At 48.5% G+C, this 16936-nt stretch overlaps 1 protein-coding gene across 2 annotated transcripts in view; it reads right to left on the minus strand.

Annotated features, from left to right (window-relative positions):
* The window catches only part of LOC140198792 (1-acyl-sn-glycerol-3-phosphate acyltransferase gamma-like), a 78727-nt gene extending 62006 nt beyond the window's left edge, over positions 1-16721 (minus strand). Inside the window, exon 1 of one of the 2 annotated variants that reach the window (XM_072259824.1) lies at positions 16616-16721. The gene's annotated coding sequence lies outside the window, so the exon portion shown is untranslated. The remainder of the gene's footprint in view (positions 1-16615) is intronic. The other variant, XM_072259825.1, reaches the window with a different exon arrangement.
* Between the last annotated feature and the right edge of the window lie 215 nt (positions 16722-16936).

Here is a 16936-nt window from a genome sequence, read left to right on the forward strand (position 1 = left end):
TGTGAAGTGAACCACTATGCCGCCGTGCATTGTTCATTGTCATTCTTCAGTGTAAAGCAGAACAAAATGATTGTTACTCTGGATTCGGTGCATCGTATCGTTTTTTTTTCTCCAACGGCGTTCAGAGAGGCAGGACTGCGCAGGCGTGTGACGTCGGGCAGTGCAGCGCAGCAGATTTAAAAGGAACAGAGCCTCATACAGGGGGCAGCGGAGTTTGCGGGTGGCGGAGTGAGCCGGGAGCAGAGTGAAGGCTTAAGGGCTTCGGCTCAACGGGCTTAGGCGGAAGCAGGCGAGGAAGGTTTGGTATTTATTTTCTGCTGTTATTTGAGGAGAGGGGTAGTATGAGTATCAGGGCAGTTTGTTGTTTTCGGTGTCGGATGTGGGAGGCCCTGGAGTCTCCAAGCCTCCCGGACATCTACATCTGCGCCAAGTGCATCGAGATGCAGCTCCTAAGGGACCGTGTTACGGAACTGGAGCTGCAGCTCGATGACCTTCGTCTGGTCAGGGAGAGTGAGGAGGTGATAGAGAGGAGTTACAGGCAGGTGGTCACACCGGGGCCACGGGAGGCAGACCAGTGGGTCACGGTTAGGAGGGGGAAGGGGAAGAGTCAGGTAATAGAGAGTACCCCAGTGGCTGTGTCCCTTAACAACAGGTACTCCTGTCTGAGTACTGTTGGGGGGGACAGCCTACCTGGGAGAAGCGACAGTGGCCGTGCCTCCGGCACAGAGTCCGGCCCTGTAGTTCAGAAGGTAGGGAAAGAAGAGGAGGGCAGTTGTGATAGGGGACTCGATAGTAAGGGGGTCAGATAGGCAATTCTGTGGACGCAGTCCAGAGACCCGGATGGTAGTTTGCCTCCCTGGTGCCAGGGTCCAGGATATTTCTGATCGCGTTCAAGATATTCTGAAGTGGGAGGGTGAGGAGCCAGAGGTCGTGGTACATATAGGTACCAATGACATAGGTAGGAAAAGGGAAGAGGTCCTGAAAGGAGAATATAGGGAGCTAGGAAGGGAGTTGAGAAAAAGGACCGCAAAGGTAGTAATCTTGGGATTACTGCCTGTGCCACGCGACAGTGAGAGTAGGAATGCGATGAGGTGGAGGATAAATGTGTGGCTGAGGGATTGGAGCAGGGGGCAGGGATTCAAGTTTTTGGATCATTGGGACCTCTTTTGGCGCAGGTGTGACCTGTACAAAAAGGACGGGTTACACTTGAATCCTAGGGGGACCAATATCCTGGCAGGGAGATTAGCGAGGGCTACTCAGGTGACTTTAAACTAGAATGGTTGGGGGTTGGGAATCAAATTAAAGAGGCTAGGCGAGAGGAGGTTAGTTCACAACAGGGGGATGGGAACCAGTGCAGAGAGACAGAGGGGTGTAAAGTGAGGGTAGAAGCAAAAAGTACTAAGGAGAAAAGTAAAAGTGGCAGGCCGACAAATCCAGGGCAAGCATCAAAAAGGGCCACTTTTCAACATAATTGTATAAGGGCTAAGAGTGTTGTAAAAGAGAGCCTGAAGGCTTTGTGTGTCAATGCAAGGAGCATTCGTAACAAGGTGGATGAATTGAAAGTGCAGATTGTTATTAATGATTATGATATAGTTGGGATCACAGAGACATGGCTCCAGGGTGACCAAGGATGGGAGCTCAACGTTCAGGGATATTCAATATTCAGGAGGGATAGACATGAAAGAAAAGGAGGTGGGGTGGCGTTGCTGGTTAAAGATGAGATTAACGCAATAGAAAGGAAGGACATAAACCGGGAAGATGTGGAATCGATATGGGTAGAGCTGCGTAACACTAAGGGGCAGAAAACGCTGGTGGGAGTTCTGTACAGGCCACCTAACAGTAGTAGTGAGGTCGGAGATGGTATTAAACAGGAAATTAGAAATGTGTGCAATAAAGGAACAGCAGTTATAATGGGTGACTTCAATCTACATGTAGATTGGGTGAACCAAATTGATAAAGGTGCTGAGGAAGAGGATTTCTTGGAATGTATGCGGGATGGTTTTTTGAACCAACATGTCGAGGAACCAACTAGAGAGCAGGCTATTCTGGACTGGGTTTTGAGCAATGAGGAAGGGTTAATTAGCAATCTTGTCGTGAGAGGCCCCTTGGGTAAGAGTGACCATAATATGGTGGAATTCTTCATTAAGATGGAGAGTGACATAGTTAATTCAGAAACAAAGGTTCTGAATTTAAAGAGGGGTAACTTTGAAGGTATGAGACGTGAAGTAGCTAAGATAGACTGGCAAATGACACTTAAAGGATTGACGGTGGATATGCAATGGCAAGCATTTAAAGATTGCATGGATGAACTACAACAATTGTTCATCCCAGTTTGGCAAAAGAATAAATTAAGGAAGGTAGTGCACCTATGGCTGACAAGAGAAATTAGGGATAGTATCAATTCCAAAGAAGAAGCATGCAAATTAGCCAGAAAAAGTGGCTCACCTGAGGACTGGGAGAAATTCAGAGTTCAGCAGAGGAGGACAAAGGGCTTAATTAGGAAGGGGAAAAAAGATTATGAGAGAAAACTGACAGGGAACATAAAAACTGACTGTAAAAGCTTTTATAGACATGTAAAAAGGAAAAGACTGGTAAAGACAAATGTAGGTCCCCTACAGACAGAAACAGGTGAATTGATTATGGGGAGCAAGGACATGGCAGACCAATTGAATAATTACTTTGGTTCTGTCTTCACTAAGGAGGACATAAATAATCTTCCAGAAATAGTAGGGGACAGAGGGTCCAGCGAGATGGAGGAACTGAGCGAAATACATGTTAGTAGGGAAGTGGTGTTAGGTAAATTGAAGGCATTAAAGGCAGATAAATCCCCAGGGCCAGATGGCCCACTCTGCATCCCAGAGTGCTTAAGGAAGTAGCCCAAGAAATAGTGGATGCATTAGTGATAATTTTTCAAAACTCGTTAGATTCTGGACTAGTTCCTGAGGATTGGAGGGTGGCTAATGTAACCCCACTTTTTAAAAAAGGAGGGAGAGAGAAACCGGGGAACTATAGACTGGTTAGCCTAACGTCGGTGGTGGGAAACTACTGGAGTCAGTTATCAAAGATGTGATAACAGCACATTTGGAAAGCGGTGAAATCATCGGACTAAGTCAGCATGGATTTGTGAAAGGAAAATCATGTCTGACGAATCTCATAGAAATTTTTGAGGATGTAACTAGTAGAGTGGATAGGGGAGAACCAGTGGATGTGGTATATTTGGATTTTCAAAAGGCTTTTGACAAGGTCCCACACAGGAGATTAGTGTGCAAACTTAAAGCACACGGTATTGGGGGTAAGGTATTGATGTGGATGGAGAATTGGTTAGCAGACAGGAAGCAAAGAGTGGGAATAAACGGGACCTTTTCAGAATGGCAGGCAGTGACTAGTGGGGTACTGCAAGGCTCAGTGCTGGGACCCCAGTTGTTTACAATATATATTAATGACTTGGATGAGGGAATTAAATGCAGCATTTCCAAGTTTGCGGATGACACGAAGCTGGGCAGCAGTGTTAGCTGTGAGGAGGATGCTAAGAGGATGCAGGGTGACTTGGATAGGTTGGGTGAGTGGGCAAATTCATGGCAGATGCAATTTAATGTGGATAAATGTGAAGTTATCCACTTTGGTGGCAAAAATAGGAAAACAGATTATTATCTGAACGGTGGCCGATTAGGAAAAGGGGAGGTGCAACGAGACCTGGGTGTCATTATACACCAGTCATTGAAAGTGGGCATGCAGGTACAGCAGGCGGTGAAAAAGGCGAATGGTATGCTGGCATTTATAACGAGAGGATTCGAGTACAGGAGCAGGGAGGTACTACTGTAGTTGTACAAGGCCTTGGTGAGACCACACCTGGAGTATTGTGTGCAGTTTTGGAGTTTTGGTCCCCTAATCTGAGGAAAGACATCCTTGCCATAGAGGGAGTACAAAGAAGGTTCACCAGATTGATTCCTGGGATGGCAGGACTTTCATATGAAGAAAGACTGGATGAACTAGGCTTGTACTCGTTGGAATTTAGAAGATTGAGGGGGGATCTGATTGAAACGTATAAAATCCTAAAGGGATTGGACAGGCTAGATGCAGGAAGATTGTTCCCGATGTTAGGGAAGTCCAGAACGAGGGGTCACAGTTTGAGGATAAAGGGGAAGCCTTTTAGGACTGAAATTAGGAAAAACTTCTTCACACAGAGAGTGGTGAATCTGTGAAATTCTCTGTCACAGGAAACAGTTGAGGCCAGTTCATTGGCTATATTTAAGAGGGAGTTAGATATGGCCCTTGTGGCTACGGGGATCAGGGGGTATGGAGGGAAGGCTGGTGCAGGGTTCTGAGTTGGATGATCAGCCATGATCATAATAAATGGCGGTGCAGGCTCGAAGGGCCGAATGGCCTACTCCTGCACCTATTTTCTATGTTTCTATGTAAGCATAAAGAACTCAATACAAAAATGCGTCAATACAAAAGCAATCCTATAAAACAATGTCCAAGCACATAGACTGATTGTACGTACATAAAGCACATGGATCGTCAAAAAATGGAGGGCTGTGTAGGAGGGAAACGTTAGATTGATCTTAGAGCAGAATCATAGGGTACGACAACACAAAAACAGACCCTTCAGCCTATCTGTGCTGCACTATTAATCTGCGTAGTCCCATAGACCTACACTGGGACCACAGGCATCCGTTCCACTCCCATCCAGGTTGCAAGGTCAGCCCAGTACTGTGGGCTAAAGAGCCTGGACTGTAATGTCCGATGTTCCATAAGATACTGTTCTTTCATAAACACAGGTCACGGAGAATAATGTTATCAGTGCAGTGAAAGCTGTCAGCCACCTCATGCTTAGCTGAGCCAGCACACGAAGCTGCAAGGAGCAGTCAGCGAGAAGGGCCTTGTCCCTGAGCCTGCCACCTCCGCCTTGCAAGATCATCAGTCACACAGTGAGCTGACAGTCGAGGGCACAGTGACTGGCAGGTCGGTCAGGAGGAGGGTAAAGTCATTCAGATCTCAGGATAACACCGGACCAAGATCAGGGTTCAGAAGAAAAGCATTCGGGAGTCTGAGTATGATATTGGAGATGATCTACAGAGCTTCAGTGGATTCACAGTGGCAAAAAGATTTTGTCTTCATTACACTAAATTATGCTTCAGCAGTCACTGGGAGAGAGCCAGGGAGCAGCCACCTGACCTTTACACAGAGCCAAGCCCAATCACACAGACACTGAACCAAAATCCTGAACTTCAACCATCAGCTGACTAATTGACAACGTGGTGAAAAGAAGGGCAATGGTCCACATTCCTGTTGGGACAACTCACCACAGCAAATGGAGGAATACTGAATCACACATCACCCACACTTCATCCTGTTCCAAGCCAACCCTCAATGGCAGTAACAGCTTTCCTCACTCCACAAGGAACCTCAAGGATCTGACAGCCAGTTTGAGAAGGTTTTTGGCATGAATTTTCAACAGTACCATACCCCAGTGTTATACAGTGCCAGACCTATCCCCACCGGTACCATACCCCGGTGTTATACAGTGACAGACCCGTCCCCACCGGTACCGTACCCCGGTGTTATACAGTGACAGACCCGTCCCCACCGGTACCGTACCCCGGTGTTATACAGTGACAGACCCGTCCCCACCGGTACTGCATCCCGGTGTTATACAGTGACAGACCCGTCCCCACCGGTACCGTACCCTGGTGTTACACAGTGACAGACCCGTCCCCACCGGTACCGTACACCGGTGTTATACAGTGACAGACCCATCCCCACTGGTACCGTACCCCGGTGTCGTACGGTGACAGACCCGTCCCCACCGGTACCGTACCCCGGTGTTATACAGTGACAGACCCGTCCCCACCGGTACCGCACCCCGGTGTTATACAGTGCCAGACCCGTCCCCACCGGTACCATACCCCGGTGTTATACAGTGCCAGACCCGTCCCCACCGGTACCATACTCCGGTGTTATACAGTGACAGACCCGTCCCCACCTGTACCGTACCCCGGTGTTATACAGTGACAGACCCGTCCCCACCGGTACCGTACCCCAGTGTTATACAGCGACAGTCCAGTCCCCACCTGTACCGTACCCCGGTGTTATACAGTGACAGACTCGTCCCCACAGGTACTAAACCCTGGTGTTATACAGTGACAGACCCGTCCCCACCGGTACCGTACCCCGGTGTTATACAGTGACAGACCCGTCCCCACTGGTACCGTACCCCGGTGTCGTACGGTGACAGACCCGTCCCCACCAGTACCGTACCCCGGTGTCGTACGGTGACAGACCCGTCCCCACCGGTACCGTACCCCGGTGTTATACAGTGACAGACCCGTCCCCACCGGTACCGCACCCCGGTGTTATACAGTGCCAGACCCGTCCCCACCGGTACCATACCCCGGTGTTATACAGTGACAGACTCGTCCCCACAGGTACTAAACCCTGGTGTTATACAGTGACAGACCCGTCCCCACCGGTACCGTACCCCGGTGTTATACAGTGACAGACCCGTCCCCACCAGTACCGCACCCCGGTGTTATACAGTGCCAGACCCGTCCCCACCGGTACCATACCCCGGTGTTATACAGTGACAGACCCGTCCCCACTGGTACCGTATCCCGGTGTTATACAGTGACAGACCCGTCCCCACCGGTACTAAACCCTGGTGTTATACAGTGACAGACCCGTCCCCAGTACTGTACCCATTTTACGGATGTGACCCATCAGCACTTAAAACCAGTGTTACGCAAGGTCACGGTACTGCAGGCTCAGAGCTGCCTGTTGGACCCTCACCAGTACGTGTAATATGCCAGGGCCAGTAGCAGCAGGGCGAAACAAACTCCAGAGAACAGAAGGTATGCTGCCCGGTTCACCGTCATCTTCAACAACACACGCTCCCAAGAACAAAGACTCCTCTCTGCCTCAGCCCACAAACCAAGTAAATCCTCAACGGATTATGACAAAGTACTTGGATACAAAGCCGAGCTCACAGAAACACTCGGACAGGGATAAACTGGGAAAGGCTATTTCTCTGCCTCAACAGGCTGCTATTAACACAAGGATAATCCCCAAACAATACCTCATTGGAATTTAAGAAATCAAACCACAACCCCCCCCCACCTTCTGTCAAGAGAACACAATTAAAAAAGTGTTACCCTTGATAGCCAGCTAATCCATGAAGCCGATTAACAATCAGCACGTCCTTGTGCCTTGAATCCATCTCCATCAACATGTCAAGTTCAGCCTTGTGCATTGAAAGGACCCCACAAGGTCCTAAACCACCACTCCTTCATAGTTTCACCATGATCACAGCAAGACAGACCCACCTTATTCCGGCTTCCTGGCCCTTCCTTTCCAGTCCTGTAGCTGCTCCCTGACGGCGGCAATGAGAAACTGGCATGTGCTGGATGACCAGGGTCTGAAATGATGGGCGCCTTCTGAGGCACCATCCTTCAAGGATTGTGTCCACAATGGCCAAGTCTGCAAACCTCTGCAACTTTTTCCTGTCCTGTGCCTCCATACCGGGTGATGGAACCACTCAAAGCCAAGGCAGAGTGGTATTTGGACTAAGAGAGTACTTTAGGAAGACTGAGGCAGCCATGCAGGAGTGCCTGAGGTGCTGCTTTCTCAACTCCTGGTTCCTTAGCGAAAGATGCCCCATGCTAATATAGAGGCAGACCCTTGTGGTGTTGGACCCAAACAAGGACAGTCCACTCTCCAGGGCCCGTGACTTCCATTCTCCCCTCCCCTCCACTTAACCACAGGGCCATCAACACCCCCACCTCGACCCTCACCCCACAGACAGCCGCGTGCCTCCCACCACAAACCGTGCTCTGGATGTCTGACAGGTTCCCAAACCCACTCCAATGTCACAATACCAGTATCCTTGAGCAACACACACACACACACACACACACACACCTCCACCATGCATGCTCCTCCCAAGCCTGGCTGCCAAAGGAGAAGAGTTGGACATGGGGTTAGCAAACCCAGCTCCTAAAAACCCAGAGCTACAGAAACATCAACAGAAGCTCCCAAAATCTCATTTCTGGGAGAGGAACAATCTTCCGTGTGGGGAAAGCTGAAGCCGCAGGATTGATCAAACTTCTATGAGCCCAATGCAAACCATAACCATATTTTCTGGGAATGTCCCGTTATCAAAGACTATTGGAATGGGATACATAATGCCCTACAAGACATCTTTAAATGTGAAATACCCTTAGAGATTAAGACCATATATTTTGGGTATATACCTCAAGAATGGTTGAAAAGAGATAAATATTTAATGAATGTACTGCTGGTGGCTGGTAAAAAGACCCTTACCAGGAAATGGTTATCTCAGGAGAGCCCAACTTTAAATGTATGGATGGAAATTACAATGGACATTTACAAAATGGAGAAGATAACAGCATCTGTTAATCATAAGTTGGAACAATCTTATTCATACTGGAAAAAATGGTGAAACTACATAACACCTCATAGGCCTGATTTTATTCTCACAAGTCAATGAATCTGTTGTAAAAAAATCACTCCTACTATGTACATAGTTTTCTTCTTTTGATTGTTCTTTCTTTCCTCTCCTTTCCATAAGTGTATACCTCAGATAAATATTATGTGGAGATTTGTGACAAATATGATTATGGTATGTACAGTATCTGAAATACATCTTATGGAAATGTTTGTTTGATGATGAAATTCAATTTTAAAAAATTACTAACAAAAAGAACTCAGCAAGTCAGGCAGCATCTAGGGAGGGCAATAAACAGGCAACACTTTGAGCCGAGATGAAAGTTCTCAGCCCAAAATATCAACTGTTTATTCCCTTCCATAGATGCTGCCTGACCTGCTGAGTTCCTCCAGCATTTTATGTGTGTTCTTCTAGATTTCCAGCACCTTTGTTTACACCACTATCCTCTGTCGAACACAAACACAGAGCTTTAGAGATTCTGTAGTCACAGTGACAGAGCCATCCAAATTACCTGTCCAAAGCTGAATTGAAACTCAACCTCAACCCAGTAAAGGATCAGATCTAACAAGCTGCACTCTCCTCTTTGCCACAACAGCAATGAGTTCCCAGCGTCTGTAACATACGGCAGGGTGTCATGAATATTTAAACTCTAATGATGGACTGCAGAACTCTCTGTATCTACTCTACTGGAATTGGAGATGACTAATTCTTATATGACCAAAGCTCAGCTACAATTACAGACCAGCTGGTCTATCATATAATTGGCCCGATTCTCAGCGTTGTCTACAGTGCTGAGAGACCACAAAATGACTCTATTCCATTATCCACAGCCTTGCTGGGAGCCTCCACAATGCTTTAATATAAATGGTAACAATTCAATTCAGAGTACTATGCATTACTGCATTGTAATTATTGCAGGAAAAATGTACCAAGCTGCACACACACCTATTCTCATGACCACTAATAAAAAGGAGGCACATCGAAAGGCCAACTGTTTATTCCTCTCCATAGATTCTGCCTGACCTACTGAGTTCCTCCAGCATTTTGTGTGTTGTTCTAGATTTCCAGCATCTGCAGATTTTCGTGTTCCTGAGGAAGTACGGAAGTCCGAAGAAGCACGCTCACTGATTCCTCCCCTCTGTCATCAGATTTCTGAACAGCCTATGAATCCATGAATACTACCTCACTGTTTTAAAACACACTTATACTACAAGATGAACAAGAAAAGAGAGTGGACAGCCAGCTTTTCGTTTCCCCAGGGTGGAAATGGCTAATACAAGGGGCATCATTTTGAAGGAAAGTATAGGGGGATGTCCGAGGTTTTTTTTTTAAACAGTTGCGAGTGCATAAAACACTTTGCCAGGTGGTGGGAGAGGCAGGTATGTACACTGGGGACATTTAATAGACCCTTTGACGTGCAGGTTCCTTAAGGTTGTTATAGCCGGGGGTGGGAATGGGGACAAGCTCCCACTACCGATTAAATGCTCCCAATGGCGTGTATCTCACATAGTCACTGACAATCAAGTCCAGCTCCTGGCCTTCACATGCTACTAAGCCCGGTAGAACCATTTCTACTGACAGAAGAAGCAGCAAAGGTAGCTTACTGGTGCCTTAAAACCAGTCGCTTCAGGTAGATGGAGCTCGTCACCCATGGCTGGCAGCTTGCTTAGGAGAAGGAAAACTCTGATCTCAAACCTCCTCTGCCTTGCAGCCATACCCACTCATGGGGAAGGCTTCGGGAGTAAACCCCGAGGGAAAGTCCAGCTTTGGAATCCCTAAGGCAGTCCTACATTGAGCTCCATGCTGACTGGCAACTCCTGCAACACTGCTGGTTAACTGTGTCGGTCTCTGCCGTCACTTTGGATTTACCAGCTGTATGGAGAGGCGGACCCTGCTATACGGGCAACAGATTGCACTCCATATCAAAGTGCCATGACTTGCGCATACGTGGACAGATAGGACGCAATATCCATGGTTGACCTTGACCAACGGACAGCCTTGAAGATATGCACATGGATGATAAAAAGATGGAGGGCTATGTCGGAGGGAAGGGTTAGATTGATCTTGCAGAATGTTAAGAGGTCGACACAACATCATGGCTGAAGGACCCGCACTGCTCTGTGTTCTATGCAATTTAGAATAAGTTTTTAAAAAATATATATTGCACTATACTACTGCTGCAAAACTGCAAATGTCAGTGATAAGAGATCCTGGGTTGTAAAGCCACAAACGTTTACAGCCCAGCCCATCATTTTCGACACTGTTCTGTTGGTGAGGAACTCCCAGACTCACACTCCAGTCACAATCAGTTTCTCCTACAGAGCAAGTTCAATCCCAAAGCCTGTATTACACATTTCTCTTTAACCCCTTCTCACATGGACTGAATGTATGGGAACTTTGGGGTGGAGGATGCACAGAGATGGGCAAGTGATACAACAGCACAGCGGTCAGCACAACACTTCACGGTGCCGGCAGTCGGAGCTCAAATCCCACGACTGTCTGCAGGAACTTGCACGTTCTCCCCGTGACTGGGATCCCACCGGGTGTTCCAGTTTCCTCCCACGTTCCAAAGGCGTCGCCGTCAGGGGTAGCAAGTTCTGGGCATGCTGCGATGGCGCCAAAAGCCTAGTGACACTTGTGGGCTATCCCCAGAACATCCTTGAACTGTGTCTGTCATCGATGCAAACAACACGTCTCACTGTATGTTCCAAATAAAGCCAATCTTTAACTTTTATTAACTGCTGTAATTCTCAAAGATCAGCAATGTACCACAACTGTCAGTATGACCACAATGGGAGCACTGTGTGAAGTTCCAGTCACATGGCTACAGGAAGGACGTCAGTAAGCTGCACAAAAGATTCAAAGAAATGTTATCCTAAACTCCTGCCTTCCAACCTTTGACACCCTGACTAACCAAGAACACATCAACCTCTGCTTTAAATATACCCAAAGACTTGGCCTCCTCAGCTACCCATGGCAATGAATTCCACAGATTCACCACCCTCTGGCTAAACAAATTCCTCCTCATCTCTGTTCTAAATGGACATCCGTCTATTCTGAGGCTGTGCCCTCTGGTCCTAGACTCCACCATAGGAAACATCCTCTCCATATCTGTGCCCTCTGGTCCTAGACTCCCCCACTACAAGAAACATTCTCTCCACATCCAGACTATCGAGACCTCTCAAAATTCAATAAGTTTCAATGAGATACCACTCCACTCCCATTCTTCTAAACTCCAGTGAGTACAAGCCCAGAGCTGTAAATGCTCCTCATTTGTTAACCCTCTAAAAACACACAGACATGGTCAAGAGGTTCATTTGTTATTCAGATCAAACATTCGAAAGGGGAAGAAATGTGATCTAAGTGACTGACTGTGGAATGATCGTTGGTGCCAGATGGGGTGGTTTGAGTACCTCATAAGCTGCTGATCTCCTGGGATTTTCACACACAACAGTCTCTAGAGTTTACAGAGAATAGTGTGAGAAACAAAAAGCATCCAAGAGCGGTAGTTCTGAGGACAAGAACATCTCATTAATCAGATGTCAGAGGAGACAGGTTAGACTGGTTCAAGCTGGCAGGAAGGGGACAGTAACTGAAATAACCACACGTACAACAGTTGTGTGCAGAAGAACATCTCTGAAAGCACAGTGGGTCAAACCTTGAAGTGGATGGGCTATGGCAACAGAAAACTACACCGAATTCCACTCCAGTACCTAATAAAGTATACAAGTCTGTTAACCTAACAGTAAGAAAGTGGCATCAAAGCACAAAGAACAGAACTGGCCAGAATCAAAATGGATTTATGAAAGTGAATTAACACTTGACAGACGCATAAAGAAGAGTTTGAAGATCAAATTGCCAGAACAGCCTAGTGTGAGCCAGTTCATGCAATTTACCTACATTTAGTAAATATGCACAATAGCAGATTTTGCCTCACAGCAGGAGTCTATAACTAGAAAACACATGGACCAGTCCTACACAAGAAGACTCATGGATGAAGGGAGTTTAGAGAGAATCAGATTCCCCCCGCCCCCCAAGTGGATGACCTAAAGACGAAGCAAAATTAGACCATTCAACCCATCAAATCTGCTCCACCATTCCATCATGGATGATTTAATTTCCCTCTCAAACCTATTCTCCTGCCTTCTCATCGTAACTTTTGATAACCTGACTTTGCTTTAGATATACCCAATAACTTGCCCTTGACAGCCATCTGTGGCAATGAATTCCATAGATTCACTAAGCTTTGGCTAAAGAAATTCCTCACCTCTGTTTCAAATGGACGTCCCTCTTTTCTGAGTCTGTGTCCTCCGGTCCTAGACTCCCCCACTATAGGAAACATCCTCTCCACATCCACTCTATCTGTGCCATCTGATCCTAGACTCCCCCACTATAGGAAACATCCTCTCCACATCCACTCTATCTGTGTCCTCCGGTCCTAGACTCCCCACTATAGGAAACATCATCTCCACATCCACTCTATCTGTGTCCTCTGGTCCTAGACTCCCCCCACTATAGGAAACATCCTCTCCACATCCACTCTATCTGTGCCATCTGATCCTAGACTCCCCCACTATAGGAAACATCCTCTCCACATCCACTCTATCTGTGCCCTCTGGTCCTAGACTCCCCACTACAGGAAACATCCTCTCCACATCCATTCTATCTGTCCCTCTGGTCCGAGGCTCCCCCACACGAGGAAACATCCTCTCCACATCCACTCTATCTGTGTCCTCCGGTCCTAGACTCCCCACTATAGGAAACATCCTCTCCACATCCACTCTATCTGTGTCCTCTGGTCCTAGGCTCCCCCACTATAGGAAACATCCTCTCCACATCCATTCTATCTGTGCCATTTGATCCTAGACTCCCCCACTATAGGAAACATCCTCTCCACATCCACTCTATCTGTGTCCTCTGGTCCGAGACTCCCCCACTATAGGAAACATCCTCTCCACATCCACTCTATCTGTATCCTCTGGTCCGAGGCTCCCCACTATAGGAAACATCCTCTCCACATCCACTCTGTCTGTGTCCTCTGGTCCAAGACTCCCCACTATAGGAAACATCCTCTCCACATCCACTCTATCTGTGTCCTCTGGTCCTAGGCTCCCCCACTATAGGAAACATCCTCTCCACATCCATTCTATCTGTGCCATTTGATCCTAGACTCCCCCACTATAGGAAACATCCTCTCCACATCCACTCTATCTGTGTCCTCTGGTCCGAGACTCCCCCACTATAGGAAACATCCTCTCCACATCCACTCTATCTGTATCCTCTGGTCCGAGGCTCCCCACTATAGGAAACATCCTCTCCACATCCACTCTGTCTGTGTCCTCTGGTCCAAGACTCCCCACTATAGGAAACATCCTCTCCACATCCACTCTATCTGTGTCCTCTGGTCCTAGGCTCCCCCACTATAGGAAACATCCTCTCCACATCCATTCTATCTGTGCCATTTGATCCTAGACTCCCCCACTATAGGAAACATCCTCTCCACATCCACTCTATCTGTGTCCTCTGGTCCGAGACTCCCCCACTATAGGAAACATCCTCTCCACATCCACTCTATCTGTGCCATCTGATCCTAGACTCCCCCACTATAGGAAACATCCTCTCCACATCCACTCTATCTGTGCCCTCTGGTCCTAGGCTCCCCCACTATAGGAAACATCCTCTCCACATCCACTCTATCTGTGTCCTCTGGTCCGAGACTCCCCCACTATAGGAAACATCCTCTCCACATCCACTCTATCTGTATCCTCTGGTCCGAGGCTCCCCACTATAGGAAACATCCTCTCCACATCCACTCTGTCTGTGTCCTCTGGTCCAAGACTCCCCACTATAGGAAACATCCTCTCCACATCCACTCTATCTGTGTCCTCTGGTCCTAGGCTCCCCCACTATAGGAAACATCCTCTCCACATCCATTCTATCTGTGCCATTTGATCCTAGACTCCCCCACTATAGGAAACATCCTCTCCACATCCACTCTATCTGTGTCCTCTAGTCCGAGACTCCCCCACTATAGGAAACATCCTCTCCACATCCACTCTGTCTGTGTCCTCTGGTCCAAGACTCCCCACTATAGGAAACATCCTCTCCACATCCACTCTATCTGTGTCCTCTGGTCCTAGGCTCCCCCACTATAGGAAACATCCTCTCCACATCCATTCTATCTGTGCCATTTGATCCTAGACTCCCCCACTATAGGAAACATCCTCTCCACATCCACTCTATCTGTGTCCTCTGGTCCGAGACTCCCCCACTATAGGAAACATCCTCTCCACATCCACTCTATCTGTGCCATCTGATCCTAGACTCCCCCACTATAGGAAACATCCTCTCCACATCCACTCTATCTGTGCCCTCTGGTCCTAGGCTCCCCCACTATAGGAAACATCATCTCCACATCCACTCTATCTGTGTCCTCTGGTCCGAGGCTCCCCCACTATAGGAAACATCATCTCCACATCCAATCTATCTAGACCTTTCAATATTCCATAGGTTTCAATGATACCCCCCACCTCCCCCAAGTCTTCTGAACTCCAGTGAGTACAGGGCCAGAGCCAAACTCTCCTCATATATTAACCCTTTCATTCCAGAATCATTCTCATGAACCTCCTCTGGACCCTCTCCACTGTCAGCACAACCTTTCTTTGATAAGGGGCCCCAAAACTGCTCACAGTACTCTTAAGTGCAGTGTGACCAATGCTTTATAATGCCTCAGCATTACATTCTTTGTCTTGTATTCCTGTCCTCTAAAATGAATGCTAACATTGCATTCTCACCAACAACTCAACCTGCAAGTTAAACTGTAGGGAATCCTGCACAAGGACTCCCAAGGCTTTTGCACCTCCAATTTCGGAATTTATTCCCTGATTGGGGGAAAAAAGTATAATCCTATACTTCCCTCCACCTGCCACTCGTTTGCTCATGGTTGGAGGTTAGAACCTGCCCGGGGTGGGGGGAGACACAGGGACTCTCACCACATTTAATAATTATTCTGAATCGCCAGTTATTTTGACTGTGGACAAAGTGTTCGTTAACAGTATTCATCAGATTAACAGAAGGTGTGTTATTGGTGGGGAGAATAGGCGGAATTCAACTCAGCAACTCCCACCAAATCCTGTCATTTCCAACAGTTTTCTACATGACAGTCTCAGCCTTGGTTCAGCCTCCTCAGATCCTGAGCCGATTACCAGACACGTACTTCCCCTGTCATCCTCTGCACTCTGCTACATCTTCATCCAACCCATTTCCTGCCCTATCTTCTCTCTCATTTCTCCACCCTCCCCCTTCATCTTCCTCTTTTTCTCCGACTGCTTCTATTCCCTCTCCCTTAATGTTTTCCAGCCTCTTCACCCTTACCTAACCCCACTCTTTCATCAACCTCCCCACCTCAATGACACCCCCACTATCTTCTCCTCCCCACATGACAACCCCCTTCTCAACCTTTCTCCTCCTATTACACTCCCTCTCAGCCCAGACCTTCACACTAACCCCTGACCACCCCAGCCTCGCACCTTCCAACCTACATCCACTCTCAACATCATTCATCAAAATTCCTCCTCTCTGCAGACCCACCCATACCTCTCCTTCACCTTCTCTTTCTCCCCTTGCGTGTGCAGGGGAAAGTGGGGGAGAAAGAAAAGATGAAGGAGAGGTATGGATTTCATCTGCCATCCCTCAACAACTTAGTCCTTATCCCCACCCACCCAGAACCACCAGCCCCATTCACCCCTCAGGCTTCAATCCTTCCCCTCCGAGCTGCACCCTGTTCCCTCCCCTCACCCCACACAGTCTCCTCACTCCGCGATCGCCCCTCACCCCAGAACCCCTTCCACTGCCATCCCTCTCAAAGATCACTTACCCCATCCTGGGTCCTCCTCCAAACCCCCCAGTGACACCCCCTCCCTCGAGCCCGGCGGGTCCCCTGTTCACTCACCGGCTGGCTCTGCAGCCACCGTCCCCGTCCCCGTCCCTGACACAGACACAGCTCCCCCATCTGCCGGTGCCGTCCCTCTCCCTCAGCCCCACCATCCCCTCATTGTCCCTGTCCCTGTCGCTCTCCCTCACTCAGCTGGTCCACCCCCCCACCCCCGCCCGCCGGCAGTCACCCCACCACCGCGATCCCTCGCCACTAACCCCGTCCGCGATCCCCCGCCACCTTCAGCGTCTGGGTCCGTCACCGCCGCCCGGACACATATCCGGTCCGCCGCCGCAGCGACTCGGGCGGAAACCGGATCTCTGCCTTTCGGCTCCGGGGCCCCGCGGTGCGCACGTCACGCGGATGGGCGTGTCCGCCCTCTCCCTCTGCACCGAGTGTGGTATGACAGGGCAGGGGGAAAGGCCCTTCCGCCCGTCTGATACTGTACCTGCAAACCATTATCCCAGCCAAGAGCCAACTTCAGTCTGGACCGGTGTCCAGCACGGCTGCATCTTGGCCCCAAATCTATTCCCGACATA

The sequence above is a fragment of the Mobula birostris genome, chromosome 6 (assembly GCF_030028105.1).
Source record: "Mobula birostris isolate sMobBir1 chromosome 6, sMobBir1.hap1, whole genome shotgun sequence".
In the NCBI taxonomy this organism is placed as follows: domain Eukaryota; kingdom Metazoa; phylum Chordata; class Chondrichthyes; order Myliobatiformes; family Myliobatidae; genus Mobula; species Mobula birostris.